Source organism: Lonchura striata, chromosome 18, assembly GCF_046129695.1.
Source record: "Lonchura striata isolate bLonStr1 chromosome 18, bLonStr1.mat, whole genome shotgun sequence".
Taxonomy (NCBI): domain Eukaryota; kingdom Metazoa; phylum Chordata; class Aves; order Passeriformes; family Estrildidae; genus Lonchura; species Lonchura striata.
The window spans coordinates 12,740-29,622 of NC_134620.1; positions in this window are offsets into that span (position 1 = coordinate 12,740).

The window sequence follows — 16,883 nt, forward strand, 5'->3', positions numbered from 1 at the left end:
GGCATTCAGTGCACAGTGAAAGCAATCGCAAAAGTCCAGCAGCTGCTGACTCCCAAACACAAGGCGCTGGCTATGTTCTTGCTTCTCGACAACTCAATGCAGCCCTTCATTTCTGCAGTTGCCATCGAGGTCTCTGCATGTCGGAGCCTCAGAGGACGAGCACGAGTTTCCCACGAGGGGCTGCATCAGGACGAATACAAAAATCAGGAAAATTGTCCTGGAACACCTTCCATAAGGATGCTAGAAGGGAATTGAAGAGGCAGGCGAGCGGCCACCACCGTCCAGTAGCAGTCCTTAGGGTGTGTGCAAAAGCCCGGTGCTCTTCGGCTTCGTTCTTCGCCCCCGTACAAGCTACCGCTCTGTCCGGCTCCCGGAGCAGGAGAAGCGGCTGCTTCGCGCACACAAGAGCGGAGCGGCAGCCGTACGCTCCGAAGCGCTGCTTCAGCCGAAAGACGCCGGCAACCGGCGCTTGGCTTCGGACAGCAGCCGAGAGCCGTAGTGTGCGTCTGCACTAGACTGCATCATAGCGAAAAGCTTTGGCAGTGTGTCTCGCAGGGAGATAGCTTAGGAGCGCAGCGCACTTATGCCTCCCTTGCCCAGAAACACTGATTTGCTGCACACTCCAAAAACACTGCTCTTTCCATGGTACTATGTAAGCTGCTGTCTGACGCCCGTTCTCTTCTGCCCACTCTTGCCCAGCTGGTTGTTGCAGCGTGCACGTGCCTTCCTGGCATTAAGAGCACAGTGAAAGCAATCGCAAAAGTCCAGCAGCTGCTGACTCCCAAACACAAGGCGCTTGTCTACGTTCTTGCTTCTCGACAACTCAACGCAGCCCTTCATTTCTGCAGCTGCCATCGAGTTTTCTGTATCTCGAGCCTTCTGGGACGAGCACCAATTTCCCAAGAGGGGCTGCATCAGGACGAAGTCAAAACCCAGGAAAGTTGTCTCGGAACACCTTCAATAAAGCATGCCAGCAGTGCATTGAAAAGGCAGGGAGCTTTAGCCACCGTCCTCTAGCAGTCGCAAGGCTGTGCACACAATGTCGTCTCCCTGCGGCAACGTTCTTCGCCCTCGTACAAGCTACCGCTCTGTCCGGCTCCCGGAGCAGGAGAAGCGGCTGCTTCGCGCACACAACAGCGGAGCGGCAGCCGTACGCTCCGAAGCGCTGCTTCAGCCGAAAGTCGCCGGCCACCGGCGCTTCGCTTCGGACAGCTCCGGAGAGCCGTAGTATGCGTCTGCACTAGACTGCATCCTAGCGAAAAGCTTTGGCAGTGTGTCTCGCAGGGAGATAGCTTAGGAGCGCAGCGCACTTATGCCTCCCTTGCCCAGAAACACGATTTTATTGCACACTCCAAAAACATTGCTCTTTCCAGGGCAATATATAAGCTGTTTTCTGACGGCCGTGATCTTTCGATTACTCTTGCCCAGCTCGTTGTTTCAGCGTGCACGTGCCGCCCTGACAATCAGTGCACAGTGAAAGCAATCGCAAAAGTCCAGCAGCTGCTGACTCCCAAACACAAGGCGCTTGTCTACGTTCTTGCTTCTCCACACTTCAACAGAGTCCTTCATTTCTGCAGCTGCCATCGAGTTTTCTGTATCTCGAGCCTTCTGGGACGAGCACCAATTTCCCAGGAGGGGCTGCATCAGGACGAAGTCAAAACCCAGGAAAGTTGTCTCGGAACACCTTCAATAAAGCATGCCAGCAGTGCAATGAAAAGGCAGGGAGCTTTAGCCACCGTCCTCCAGAATTGCCAAGGCTGTGCACACAATGTCGTCTCCCTGCGGCAACGTTCTTCGCCCTCGTACAAGCTACCGCTCTGTCCGGCTCCCGGAGCAGGAGAAGCGGCTGCTTCGCGCACACAACAGCGGAGCGGCAGCCGTACGCTCCGAAGCGCTGCTTCAGCCGAAAGTCGCCGGCCACCGGCGCTTCTCTTCGGACAGCTCCGGAGAGCCGTAGTGTGCGTCTGCACTAGACTGCATCCTAGCGAAAAGCTTTGGCAGTGTGTCTCGCAGGGAGATAGCTTAGGAGCGCAGCGCACTTATGCCTCCCTTGCCCAGAAACACTGATTTGCTGCACACTCCAAAAACACTGCTCTTTCCATGGTACTATGTAAGCTGCTGTCTGACGCCCGTTCTCTTCTGCCCACTCTTGCCCAGCTGGTTGTTGCAGCGTGCACGTGCCTTCCTGGCATTAAGAGCACAGTGAAAGCAATCGCAAAAGTCCAGCAGCTGCTGACTCCCAAACACAAGGCGCTGGCTATGTTCTTGCTTCTCGACAACTCAATGCAGCCCTTCATTTCTGCAGTTGCCATCGAGGTCTCTGCATGTCGGAGCCTCAGAGGACGAGCACGAGTTTCCCACGAGGGGCTGCATCAGGACGAAGTCAAAAATCAGGAAAATTGTCCTGGAACACCTTCCATAAGGATGCTAGAAGGGAATTGAAGAGGCAGGCGAGCGGCCACCAGCGTCCAGTAGCAGTCCTTAGGGAGTGCGCAAAAGCCCGGTGCTCTTCGGCTTCGTTCTTCGCCCTCGTACAAGCTACCGCTCTGACCGACTCCCGGAGCAGGAGAAGCGGCTGCTTCGCGCACACAAGAGCGGAGCGGCAGCCGTACGCTCCGAAGCGCTGCTTCAGCCGAAAGACGCCGGCAACCGGCGCTTGGCTTCGGACAGCAGCCGAGAGCCGTAGTGTGCGTCTGCACTAGACTGCATCCTAGCGAAAAGCTTTGGCAGTGTGTCTCGCAGGGAGATAGCTTAGGAGCGCAGCGCACTTATGCCTCCCTTGTCCAGAAACACTGATTTGCTGCACACTCCAAAAACACTGCTCTTTCCATGGTACTATGTAAGCTGCTGTCTGACGCCCGTTCTCTTCTGCCCACTCTTGCCCAGCTGGTTGTTGCAGCATGCACGTGCCTTCCTGGCATTAAGAGCACAGTGAAAGCAATCGCAAAAGTCCAGCAGCTGCTGACTCCCAAACACAAGGCGCTGGCTATGTTCTTGCTTCTCGACAACTCAATGCAGCCCTTCATTTCTGCAGTTGCCATCGAGGTCTCTGCATGTCGGAGCCTCAGAGGACGAGCACGAGTTTCCCACGAGGGGCTGCATCAGGACGAATACAAAAATCAGGAAAATTGTCCTGGAACACCTTCCATAAGGATGCTAGAAGGGAATTGAAGAGGCAGGCGAGCGGCCACCACCTTCCAGTAGCAGTCCTTAGGGTGTGTGCAAAAGCCCGGTGCTCTTCGGCTTCGTTCTTCGCCCCCGTACAAGCTACCGCTCTGTCCGGCTCCCGGAGCAGGAGAAGCGGCTGCTTCGCGCACACAAGAGCGGAGCGGCAGCCGTACGCTCCGAAGCGCTGCTTCAGCCGAAAGTCGCCGGCCACCGGCGCTTCGCTTCGGACAGCTCCGGAGAGCCGTAGTGTGCGTCTGCACTAGACTGCATCCTAGCGAAAAGCTTTGGCAGTGTGTCTCGCAGGGAGATAGCTTAGGAGCGCAGCGCACTTATGCCTCCCTTGTCCAGAAACACTGATTTGCTGCACACTCCAAAAACACTGCTCTTTCCATGGTACTATGTAAGCTGCTGTCTGACGCCCGTTCTCTTCTGCCCACTCTTGCCCAGCTGGTTGTTGCAGCGTGCACGTGCCTTCCTGGCATTAAGAGCACAGTGAAAGCAATCGCAAAAGTCCAGCAGCTGCTGACTCCCAAACACAAGGCGCTTGTCTACGTTCTTGCTTCTCGACAACTCAACGCAGCCCTTCATTTCTGCAGCTGCCATCGAGTTTTCTGTATCTCGAGCCTTCTGGGACGAGCACCAATTTCCCAAGAGGGGCTGCATCAGGACGAAGTCAAAACCCAGGAAAGTTGTCTCGGAACACCTTCAATAAAGCATGCCAGCAGTGCATTGAAAAGGCAGGGAGCTTTAGCCACCGTCCTCTAGCAGTCGCAAGGCTGTGCACACAATGTCGTCTCCCTGCGGCAACGTTCTTCGCCCTCGTACAAGCTACCGCTCTGTCCGGCTCCCGGAGCAGGAGAAGCGGCTGCTTCGCGCACACAACAGCGGAGCGGCAGCCGTACGCTCCGAAGCGCTGCTTCAGCCGAAAGTCGCCGGCCACCGGCGCTTGGCTTCGGACAGCTCCGGAGAGCCGTAGTGTGCGTCTGCACTAGACTGCATCCTAGCGAAAAGCTTTGGCAGTGTGTCTCGCAGGGAGATAGCTTAGGAGCGCAGCGCACTTATGCCTCCCTTGCCCAGAAACACGATTTTATTGCAAACTCCAAAAACATTGCTCTTTCCAGGGCAATATATAAGCTGTTTTCTGACGGCCGTGATCTTTCGATTACTCTTGCCCAGCTCGTTGTTTCAGCGTGCACGTGCCGCCCTGACAATCAGTGCACAGTGAAAGCAATCACAAAAGTCCAGCAGCTGCTGACTCCCAAACACAAGGCGCTTGTCTACGTTCTTGCTTCTCCACACTTCAACAGAGTCCTTCATTTCTGCAGCTGCCATCGAGTTTTCTGCATCTCGAGCCTTCTGGGACGAGCACCAATTTCCCAGGAGGGGCTGCATCAGGACGAAGTCAAAACCCAGGAAAGTTGTCTCGGAACACCTTCAATAAAGCATGCCAGCAGTGCAATGAAAAGGCAGGGAGCTTTAGCCACCGTCCTCCAGAATTGCCAAGGCTGTGCACACAATGTCGTCTCCCTGCGGCAACGTTCTTCGCCCTCGTACAAGCTACCGCTCTGTCCGGCTCCCGGAGCAGGAGAAGCGGCTGCTTCGCGCACACAACAGCGGAGCGGCAGCCGTACGCTCCGAAGCGCTGCTTCAGCCGAAAGTCGCCGGCCACCGGCGCTTCGCTTCGGACAGCTCCGGAGAGCCGTAGTGTGCGTCTGCACTAGACTGCATCCTAGCGAAAAGCTTTGGCAGTGTGTCTCGCAGGGAGATAGCTTAGGAGCGCAGCGTACTTATGCCTCCCTTGCCCAGAAACACGATTTTACAGCACACACTATAAACACTGCCCTTTCCAAGGCAAGATGCCAGATGCTCTCTGATGGCCGTGCTCTCTCCCTGCTCTTGCCCAGCTCGTTGTTTTAACGTGCACATGCCTTCCTGCCATTCAGTGCACAGTGAAAGCAATCGCAAAAGTCCAGCAGCTGCTGACTCCCAAACAGAAGGCGATGGCTATGTTCTTGCTTCTCGACAACTCAACGCAGCCCTTCATTTCTGCAGTTGCCATCGAGGTCTCTGCATGTCGGAGCCTCAGAGGACGAGCACGAGTTTCCCACGAGGGGCTGCATCAGGACGAATACAAAAATCAGGAAAATTGTCCTGGAACACCTTCCATAAGGATGCTAGAAGGGAATTGAAGAGGCAGGCGAGCGGCCACCACCGTCCAGTAGCAGTCCTTAGGGTGTGTGCAAAAGCCCGGTGCTCTTCGGCTTCGTTCTTCGCCCCCGTACAAGCTACCGCTCTGTCCGGCTCCCGGAGCAGGAGAAGCGGCTGCTTCGCGCACACAAGAGCGGAGCGGCAGCCGTACGCTCCGAAGCGCTGCTTCAGCCGAAAGACGCCGGCAACCGGCGCTTGGCTTCGGACAGCAGCCGAGAGCCGTAGTGTGCGTCTGCACTAGACTGCATCATAGCGAAAAGCTTTGGCAGTGTGTCTCGCAGGGAGATAGCTTAGGAGCGCAGCGCACTTATGCCTCCCTTGCCCAGAAACACTGATTTGCTGCACACTCCAAAAACACTGCTCTTTCCATGGTACTATGTAAGCTGCTGTCTGACGCCCGTTCTCTTCTGCCCACTCTTGCCCAGCTGGTTGTTGCAGCGTGCACGTGCCTTCCTGGCATTAAGAGCACAGTGAAAGCAATCGCAAAAGTCCAGCAGCTGCTGACTCCCAAACACAAGGCGCTTGTCTACGTTCTTGCTTCTCGACAACTCAACGCAGCCCTTCATTTCTGCAGCTGCCATCGAGTTTTCTGTATCTCGAGCCTTCTGGGACGAGCACCAATTTCCCAAGAGGGGCTGCATCAGGACGAAGTCAAAACCCAGGAAAGTTGTCTCGGAACACCTTCAATAAAGCATGCCAGCAGTGCATTGAAAAGGCAGGGAGCTTTAGCCACCGTCCTCTAGCAGTCGCAAGGCTGTGCACACAATGTCGTCTCCCTGCGGCAACGTTCTTCGCCCTCGTACAAGCTACCGCTCTGTCCGGCTCCCGGAGCAGGAGAAGCGGCTGCTTCGCGCACACAACAGCGGAGCGGCAGCCGTACGCTCCGAAGCGCTGCTTCAGCCGAAAGTCGCCGGCCACCGGCGCTTCGCTTCGGACAGCTCCGGAGAGCCGTAGTGTGCGTCTGCACTAGACTGCATCCTAGCGAAAAGCTTTGGCAGTGTGTCTCGCAGGGAGATAGCTTAGGAGCGCAGCGCACTTATGCCTCCCTTGCCCAGAAACACGATTTTATTGCAAACTCCAAAAACATTGCTCTTTCCAGGGCAATATATAAGCTGTTTTCTGACGGCCGTGATCTTTCGATTACTCTTGCCCAGCTCGTTGTTTCAGCGTGCACGTGCCGCCCTGACAATCAGTGCACAGTGAAAGCAATCGCAAAAGTCCAGCAGCTGCTGACTCCCAAACACAAGGCGCTTGTCTACGTTCTTGCTTCTCCACACTTCAACAGAGTCCTTCATTTCTGCAGCTGCCATCGAGTTTTCTGCATCTCGAGCCTTCTGGGACGAGCACCAATTTCCCAGGAGGGGCTGCATCAGGACGAAGTCAAAACCCAGGAAAGTTGTCTCGGAACACCTTCAATAAAGCATGCCAGCAGTGCAATGAAAAGGCAGGGAGCTTTAGCCACCGTCCTCCAGAATTGCCAAGGCTGTGCACACAATGTCGTCTCCCTGCGGCAACGTTCTTCGCCCTCGTACAAGCTACCGCTCTGTCCGGCTCCCGGAGCAGGAGAAGCGGCTGCTTCGCGCACACAACAGCGGAGCGGCAGCCGTACGCTCCGAAGCGCTGCTTCAGCCGAAAGTCGCCGGCCACCGGCGCTTCGCTTCGGACAGCTCCGGAGAGCCGTAGTGTGCGTCTGCACTAGACTGCATCCTAGCGAAAAGCTTTGGCAGTGTGTCTCGCAGGGAGATAGCTTAGGAGCGCAGCGTACTTATGCCTCCCTTGTCCAGAACACGATTTTACAGCACACACTAAAAACACTGCCCTTTCCAAGGCAAGATGCCAGATGCTCTCTGATGGCCGTGCTCTCTCCCTGCTCTTGCCCAGCTCGTTGTTTTAACGTGCACATGCCGTCCTGGCATTCAGTGCACAGTGAAAGCAATCGCAAAAGTCCAGCAGCTGCTGACTCCCAAACACAAGGCGCTGGCTATGTTCTTGCTTCTCGACAACTCAATGCAGCCCTTCATTTCTGCAGTTGCCATCGAGGTCTCTGCATGTCGGAGCCTCAGAGGACGAGCACGAGTTTCCCACGAGGGGCTGCATCAGGACGAAGTCAAAAATCAGGAAAATTGTCCTGGAACACCTTCCATAAGGATGCTAGAAGGGAATTGAAGAGGCAGGCGAGCGGCCACCAGCGTCCAGTAGCAGTCCTTAGGGAGTGCGCAAAAGCCCGGTGCTCTTCGGCTTCGTTCTTCGCCCTCGTACAAGCTACCGCTCTGACCGACTCCCGGAGCAGGAGAAGCGGCTGCTTCGCGCACACAAGAGCGGAGCGGCAGCCGTACGCTCCGAAGCGCTGCTTCAGCCGAAAGACGCCGGCAACCGGCGCTTGGCTTCGGACAGCAGCCGAGAGCCGTAGTGTGCGTCTGCACTAGACTGCATCCTAGCGAAAAGCTTTGGCAGTGTGTCTCGCAGGGAGATAGCTTAGGAGCGCAGCGCACTTATGCCTCCCTTGTCCAGAAACACTGATTTGCTGCACACTCCAAAAACACTGCTCTTTCCATGGTACTATGTAAGCTGCTGTCTGACGCCCGTTCTCTTCTGCCCACTCTTGCCCAGCTGGTTGTTGCAGCATGCACGTGCCTTCCTGGCATTAAGAGCACAGTGAAAGCAATCGCAAAAGTCCAGCAGCTGCTGACTCCCAAACACAAGGCGCTGGCTATGTTCTTGCTTCTCGACAACTCAATGCAGCCCTTCATTTCTGCAGTTGCCATCGAGGTCTCTGCATGTCGGAGCCTCAGAGGACGAGCACGAGTTTCCCACGAGGGGCTGCATCAGGACGAATACAAAAATCAGGAAAATTGTCCTGGAACACCTTCCATAAGGATGCTAGAAGGGAATTGAAGAGGCAGGCGAGCGGCCACCACCGTCCAGTAGCAGTCCTTAGGGTGTGTGCAAAAGCCCGGTGCTCTTCGGCTTCGTTCTTCGCCCCCGTACAAGCTACCGCTCTGTCCGGCTCCCGGAGCAGGAGAAGCGGCTGCTTCGCGCACACAAGAGCGGAGCGGCAGCCGTACGCTCCGAAGCGCTGCTTCAGCCGAAAGACGCCGGCAACCGGCGCTTGGCTTCGGACAGCAGCCGAGAGCCGTAGTGTGCGTCTGCACTAGACTGCATCATAGCGAAAAGCTTTGGCAGTGTGTCTCGCAGGGAGATAGCTTAGGAGCGCAGCGCACTTATGCCTCCCTTGCCCAGAAACACTGATTTGCTGCACACTCCAAAAACACTGCTCTTTCCATGGTACTATGTAAGCTGCTGTCTGACGCCCGTTCTCTTCTGCCCACTCTTGCCCAGCTGGTTGTTGCAGCGTGCACGTGCCTTCCTGGCATTAAGAGCACAGTGAAAGCAATCGCAAAAGTCCAGCAGCTGCTGACTCCCAAACACAAGGCGCTTGTCTACGTTCTTGCTTCTCGACAACTCAACGCAGCCCTTCATTTCTGCAGCTGCCATCGAGTTTTCTGTATCTCGAGCCTTCTGGGACGAGCACCAATTTCCCAAGAGGGGCTGCATCAGGACGAAGTCAAAACCCAGGAAAGTTGTCTCGGAACACCTTCAATAAAGCATGCCAGCAGTGCATTGAAAAGGCAGGGAGCTTTAGCCACCGTCCTCTAGCAGTCGCAAGGCTGTGCACACAATGTCGTCTCCCTGCGGCAACGTTCTTCGCCCTCGTACAAGCTACCGCTCTGTCCGGCTCCCGGAGCAGGAGAAGCGGCTGCTTCGCGCACACAACAGCGGAGCGGCAGCCGTACGCTCCGAAGCGCTGCTTCAGCCGAAAGTCGCCGGCCACCGGCGCTTCGCTTCGGACAGCTCCGGAGAGCCGTAGTATGCGTCTGCACTAGACTGCATCCTAGCGAAAAGCTTTGGCAGTGTGTCTCGCAGGGAGATAGCTTAGGAGCGCAGCGCACTTATGCCTCCCTTGCCCAGAAACACGATTTTATTGCACACTCCAAAAACATTGCTCTTTCCAGGGCAATATATAAGCTGTTTTCTGACGGCCGTGATCTTTCGATTACTCTTGCCCAGCTCGTTGTTTCAGCGTGCACGTGCCGCCCTGACAATCAGTGCACAGTGAAAGCAATCGCAAAAGTCCAGCAGCTGCTGACTCCCAAACACAAGGCGCTTGTCTACGTTCTTGCTTCTCCACACTTCAACAGAGTCCTTCATTTCTGCAGCTGCCATCGAGTTTTCTGTATCTCGAGCCTTCTGGGACGAGCACCAATTTCCCAGGAGGGGCTGCATCAGGACGAAGTCAAAACCCAGGAAAGTTGTCTCGGAACACCTTCAATAAAGCATGCCAGCAGTGCAATGAAAAGGCAGGGAGCTTTAGCCACCGTCCTCCAGAATTGCCAAGGCTGTGCACACAATGTCGTCTCCCTGCGGCAACGTTCTTCGCCCTCGTACAAGCTACCGCTCTGTCCGGCTCCCGGAGCAGGAGAAGCGGCTGCTTCGCGCACACAACAGCGGAGCGGCAGCCGTACGCTCCGAAGCGCTGCTTCAGCCGAAAGTCGCCGGCCACCGGCGCTTCTCTTCGGACAGCTCCGGAGAGCCGTAGTGTGCGTCTGCACTAGACTGCATCCTAGCGAAAAGCTTTGGCAGTGTGTCTCGCAGGGAGATAGCTTAGGAGCGCAGCGCACTTATGCCTCCCTTGCCCAGAAACACTGATTTGCTGCACACTCCAAAAACACTGCTCTTTCCATGGTACTATGTAAGCTGCTGTCTGACGCCCGTTCTCTTCTGCCCACTCTTGCCCAGCTGGTTGTTGCAGCGTGCACGTGCCTTCCTGGCATTAAGAGCACAGTGAAAGCAATCGCAAAAGTCCAGCAGCTGCTGACTCCCAAACACAAGGCGCTGGCTATGTTCTTGCTTCTCGACAACTCAATGCAGCCCTTCATTTCTGCAGTTGCCATCGAGGTCTCTGCATGTCGGAGCCTCAGAGGACGAGCACGAGTTTCCCACGAGGGGCTGCATCAGGACGAAGTCAAAAATCAGGAAAATTGTCCTGGAACACCTTCCATAAGGATGCTAGAAGGGAATTGAAGAGGCAGGCGAGCGGCCACCAGCGTCCAGTAGCAGTCCTTAGGGAGTGCGCAAAAGCCCGGTGCTCTTCGGCTTCGTTCTTCGCCCTCGTACAAGCTACCGCTCTGACCGACTCCCGGAGCAGGAGAAGCGGCTGCTTCGCGCACACAAGAGCGGAGCGGCAGCCGTACGCTCCGAAGCGCTGCTTCAGCCGAAAGACGCCGGCAACCGGCGCTTGGCTTCGGACAGCAGCCGAGAGCCGTAGTGTGCGTCTGCACTAGACTGCATCCTAGCGAAAAGCTTTGGCAGTGTGTCTCGCAGGGAGATAGCTTAGGAGCGCAGCGCACTTATGCCTCCCTTGCCCAGAAACACTGATTTGCTGCACACTCCAAAAACACTGCTCTTTCCATGGTACTATGTAAGCTGCTGTCTGACGCCCGTTCTCTTCTGCCCACTCTTGCCCAGCTGGTTGTTGCAGCGTGCACGTGCCTTCCTGGCATTAAGAGCACAGTGAAAGCAATCGCAAAAGTCCAGCAGCTGCTGACTCCCAAACACAAGGCGCTTGTCTACGTTCTTGCTTCTCGACAACTCAACGCAGCCCTTCATTTCTGCAGCTGCCATCGAGTTTTCTGTATCTCGAGCCTTCTGGGACGAGCACCAATTTCCCAAGAGGGGCTGCATCAGGACGAAGTCAAAACCCAGGAAAGTTGTCTCGGAACACCTTCAATAAAGCATGCCAGCAGTGCATTGAAAAGGCAGGGAGCTTTAGCCACCGTCCTCTAGCAGTCGCAAGGCTGTGCACACAATGTCGTCTCCCTGCGGCAACGTTCTTCGCCCTCGTACAAGCTACCGCTCTGTCCGGCTCCCGGAGCAGGAGAAGCGGCTGCTTCACGCACACAACAGCGGAGCGGCAGCCGTACGCTCCGAAGCGCTGCTTCAGCCGAAAGTCGCCGGCCACCGGCGCTTCGCTTCGGACAGCTCCGGAGAGCCGTAGTATGCGTCTGCACTAGACTGCATCCTAGCGAAAAGCTTTGGCAGTGTGTCTCGCAGGGAGATAGCTTAGGAGCGCAGCGCACTTATGCCTCCCTTGCCCAGAAACACGATTTTATTGCACACTCCAAAAACATTGCTCTTTCCAGGGCAATATATAAGCTGTTTTCTGACGGCCGTGATCTTTCGATTACTCTTGCCCAGCTCGTTGTTTCAGCGTGCACGTGCCGCCCTGACAATCAGTGCACAGTGAAAGCAATCGCAAAAGTCCAGCAGCTGCTGACTCCCAAACACAAGGCGCTTGTCTACGTTCTTGCTTCTCCACACTTCAACAGAGTCCTTCATTTCTGCAGCTGCCATCGAGTTTTCTGCATCTCGAGCCTTCTGGGACGAGCACCAATTTCCCAGGAGGGGCTGCATCAGGACGAAGTCAAAACCCAGGAAAGTTGTCTCGGAACACCTTCAATAAAGCATGCCAGCAGTGCAATGAAAAGGCAGGGAGCTTTAGCCACCGTCCTCCAGAATTGCCAAGGCTGTGCACACAATGTCGTCTCCCTGCGGCAACGTTCTTCGCCCTCGTACAAGCTACCGCTCTGTCCGGCTCCCGGAGCAGGAGAAGCGGCTGCTTCGCGCACACAACAGCGGAGCGGCAGCCGTACGCTCCGAAGCGCTGCTTCAGCCGAAAGTCGCCGGCCACCGGCGCTTCGCTTCGGACAGCTCCGGAGAGCCGTAGTGTGCGTCTGCACTAGACTGCATCCTAGCGAAAAGCTTTGGCAGTGTGTCTCGCAGGGAGATAGCTTAGGAGCGCAGCGCACTTATGCCTCCCTTGTCCAGAAACACTGATTTGCTGCACACTCCAAAAACACTGCTCTTTCCATGGTACTATGTAAGCTGCTGTCTGACGCCCGTTCTCTTCTGCCCACTCTTGCCCAGCTGGTTGTTGCAGCGTGCACGTGCCTTCCTGGCATTAAGAGCACAGTGAAAGCAATCGCAAAAGTCCAGCAGCTGCTGACTCCCAAACACAAGGCGCTTGTCTACGTTCTTGCTTCTCGACAACTCAACGCAGCCCTTCATTTCTGCAGCTGCCATCGAGTTTTCTGTATCTCGAGCCTTCTGGGACGAGCACCAATTTCCCAAGAGGGGCTGCATCAGGACGAAGTCAAAACCCAGGAAAGTTGTCTCGGAACACCTTCAATAAAGCATGCCAGCAGTGCATTGAAAAGGCAGGGAGCTTTAGCCACCGTCCTCTAGCAGTCGCAAGGCTGTGCACACAATGTCGTCTCCCTGCGGCAACGTTCTTCGCCCTCGTACAAGCTACCGCTCTGTCCGGCTCCCGGAGCAGGAGAAGCGGCTGCTTCGCGCACACAACAGCGGAGCGGCAGCCGTACGCTCCGAAGCGCTGCTTCAGCCGAAAGTCGCCGGCCACCGGCGCTTGGCTTCGGACAGCTCCGGAGAGCCGTAGTGTGCGTCTGCACTAGACTGCATCCTAGCGAAAAGCTTTGGCAGTGTGTCTCGCAGGGAGATAGCTTAGGAGCGCAGCGCACTTATGCCTCCCTTGCCCAGAAACACGATTTTATTGCAAACTCCAAAAACATTGCTCTTTCCAGGGCAATATATAAGCTGTTTTCTGACGGCCGTGATCTTTCGATTACTCTTGCCCAGCTCGTTGTTTCAGCGTGCACGTGCCGCCCTGACAATCAGTGCACAGTGAAAGCAATCACAAAAGTCCAGCAGCTGCTGACTCCCAAACACAAGGCGCTTGTCTACGTTCTTGCTTCTCCACACTTCAACAGAGTCCTTCATTTCTGCAGCTGCCATCGAGTTTTCTGCATCTCGAGCCTTCTGGGACGAGCACCAATTTCCCAGGAGGGGCTGCATCAGGACGAAGTCAAAACCCAGGAAAGTTGTCTCGGAACACCTTCAATAAAGCATGCCAGCAGTGCAATGAAAAGGCAGGGAGCTTTAGCCACCGTCCTCCAGAATTGCCAAGGCTGTGCACACAATGTCGTCTCCCTGCGGCAACGTTCTTCGCCCTCGTACAAGCTACCGCTCTGTCCGGCTCCCGGAGCAGGAGAAGCGGCTGCTTCGCGCACACAACAGCGGAGCGGCAGCCGTACGCTCCGAAGCGCTGCTTCAGCCGAAAGTCGCCGGCCACCGGCGCTTCGCTTCGGACAGCTCCGGAGAGCCGTAGTGTGCGTCTGCACTAGACTGCATCCTAGCGAAAAGCTTTGGCAGTGTGTCTCGCAGGGAGATAGCTTAGGAGCGCAGCGTACTTATGCCTCCCTTGTCCAGAACACGATTTTACAGCACACACTAAAAACACTGCCCTTTCCAAGGCAAGATGCCAGATGCTCTCTGATGGCCGTGCTCTCTCCCTGCTCTTGCCCAGCTCGTTGTTTTAACGTGCACATGCCTTCCTGCCATTCAGTGCACAGTGAAAGCAATCGCAAAAGTCCAGCAGCTGCTGACTCCCAAACAGAAGGCGATGGCTATGTTCTTGCTTCTCGACAACTCAACGCAGCCCTTCATTTCTGCAGTTGCCATCGAGGTCTCTGCATGTCGGAGCCTCAGAGGACGAGCACGAGTTTCCCACGAGGGGCTGCATCAGGACGAATACAAAAATCAGGAAAATTGTCCTGGAACACCTTCCATAAGGATGCTAGAAGGGAATTGAAGAGGCAGGCGAGCGGCCACCACCGTCCAGTAGCAGTCCTTAGGGTGTGTGCAAAAGCCCGGTGCTCTTCGGCTTCGTTCTTCGCCCCCGTACAAGCTACCGCTCTGTCCGGCTCCCGGAGCAGGAGAAGCGGCTGCTTCGCGCACACAAGAGCGGAGCGGCAGCCGTACGCTCCGAAGCGCTGCTTCAGCCGAAAGACGCCGGCAACCGGCGCTTGGCTTCGGACAGCAGCCGAGAGCCGTAGTGTGCGTCTGCACTAGACTGCATCATAGCGAAAAGCTTTGGCAGTGTGTCTCGCAGGGAGATAGCTTAGGAGCGCAGCGCACTTATGCCTCCCTTGCCCAGAAACACTGATTTGCTGCACACTCCAAAAACACTGCTCTTTCCATGGTACTATGTAAGCTGCTGTCTGACGCCCGTTCTCTTCTGCCCACTCTTGCCCAGCTGGTTGTTGCAGCGTGCACGTGCCTTCCTGGCATTAAGAGCACAGTGAAAGCAATCGCAAAAGTCCAGCAGCTGCTGACTCCCAAACACAAGGCGCTTGTCTACGTTCTTGCTTCTCGACAACTCAACGCAGCCCTTCATTTCTGCAGCTGCCATCGAGTTTTCTGTATCTCGAGCCTTCTGGGACGAGCACCAATTTCCCAAGAGGGGCTGCATCAGGACGAAGTCAAAACCCAGGAAAGTTGTCTCGGAACACCTTCAATAAAGCATGCCAGCAGTGCATTGAAAAGGCAGGGAGCTTTAGCCACCGTCCTCTAGCAGTCGCAAGGCTGTGCACACAATGTCGTCTCCCTGCGGCAACGTTCTTCGCCCTCGTACAAGCTACCGCTCTGTCCGGCTCCCGGAGCAGGAGAAGCGGCTGCTTCGCGCACACAACAGCGGAGCGGCAGCCGTACGCTCCGAAGCGCTGCTTCAGCCGAAAGTCGCCGGCCACCGGCGCTTGGCTTCGGACAGCTCCGGAGAGCCGTAGTGTGCGTCTGCACTAGACTGCATCCTAGCGAAAAGCTTTGGCAGTGTGTCTCGCAGGGAGATAGCTTAGGAGCGCAGCGCACTTATGCCTCCCTTGCCCAGAAACACGATTTTATTGCAAACTCCAAAAACATTGCTCTTTCCAGGGCAATATATAAGCTGTTTTCTGACGGCCGTGATCTTTCGATTACTCTTGCCCAGCTCGTTGTTTCAGCGTGCACGTGCCGCCCTGACAATCAGTGCACAGTGAAAGCAATCGCAAAAGTCCAGCAGCTGCTGACTCCCAAACACAAGGCGCTTGTCTACGTTCTTGCTTCTCCACACTTCAACAGAGTCCTTCATTTCTGCAGCTGCCATCGAGTTTTCTGCATCTCGAGCCTTCTGGGACGAGCACCAATTTCCCAGGAGGGGCTGCATCAGGACGAAGTCAAAACCCAGGAAAGTTGTCTCGGAACACCTTCAATAAAGCATGCCAGCAGTGCAATGAAAAGGCAGGGAGCTTTAGCCACCGTCCTCCAGAATTGCCAAGGCTGTGCACACAATGTCGTCTCCCTGCGGCAACGTTCTTCGCCCTCGTACAAGCTACCGCTCTGTCCGGCTCCCGGAGCAGGAGAAGCGGCTGCTTCGCGCACACAACAGCGGAGCGGCAGCCGTACGCTCCGAAGCGCTGCTTCAGCCGAAAGTCGCCGGCCACCGGCGCTTCGCTTCGGACAGCTCCGGAGAGCCGTAGTGTGCGTCTGCACTAGACTGCATCCTAGCGAAAAGCTTTGGCAGTGTGTCTCGCAGGGAGATAGCTTAGGAGCGCAGCGTACTTATGCCTCCCTTGTCCAGAACACGATTTTACAGCACACACTAAAAACACTGCCCTTTCCAAGGCAAGATGCCAGATGCTCTCTGATGGCCGTGCTCTCTCCCTGCTCTTGCCCAGCTCGTTGTTTTAACGTGCACATGCCGTCCTGGCATTCAGTGCACAGTGAAAGCAATCGCAAAAGTCCAGCAGCTGCTGACTCCCAAACACAAGGCGCTGGCTATGTTCTTGCTTCTCGACAACTCAATGCAGCCCTTCATTTCTGCAGTTGCCATCGAGGTCTCTGCATGTCGGAGCCTCAGAGGACGAGCACGAGTTTCCCACGAGGGGCTGCATCAGGACGAATACAAAAATCAGGAAAATTGTCCTGGAACACCTTCCATAAGGATGCTAGAAGGGAATTGAAGAGGCAGGCGAGCGGCCACCACCGTCCAGTAGCAGTCCTTAGGGTGTGTGCAAAAGCCCGGTGCTCTTCGGCTTCGTTCTTCGCCCCCGTACAAGCTACCGCTCTGTCCGGCTCCCGGAGCAGGAGAAGCGGCTGCTTCGCGCACACAAGAGCGGAGCGGCAGCCGTACGCTCCGAAGCGCTGCTTCAGCCGAAAGACGCCGGCAACCGGCGCTTGGCTTCGGACAGCAGCCGAGAGCCGTAGTGTGCGTCTGCACTAGACTGCATCATAGCGAAAAGCTTTGGCAGTGTGTCTCGCAGGGAGATAGCTTAGGAGCGCAGCGCACTTATGCCTCCCTTGCCCAGAAACACTGATTTGCTGCACACTCCAAAAACACTGCTCTTTCCATGGTACTATGTAAGCTGCTGTCTGACGCCCGTTCTCTTCTGCCCACTCTTGCCCAGCTGGTTGTTGCAGCGTGCACGTGCCTTCCTGGCATTAAGAGCACAGTGAAAGCAATCGCAAAAGTCCAGCAGCTGCTGACTCCCAAACACAAGGCGCTTGTCTACGTTCTTGCTTCTCGACAACTCAACGCAGCCCTTCATTTCTGCAGCTGC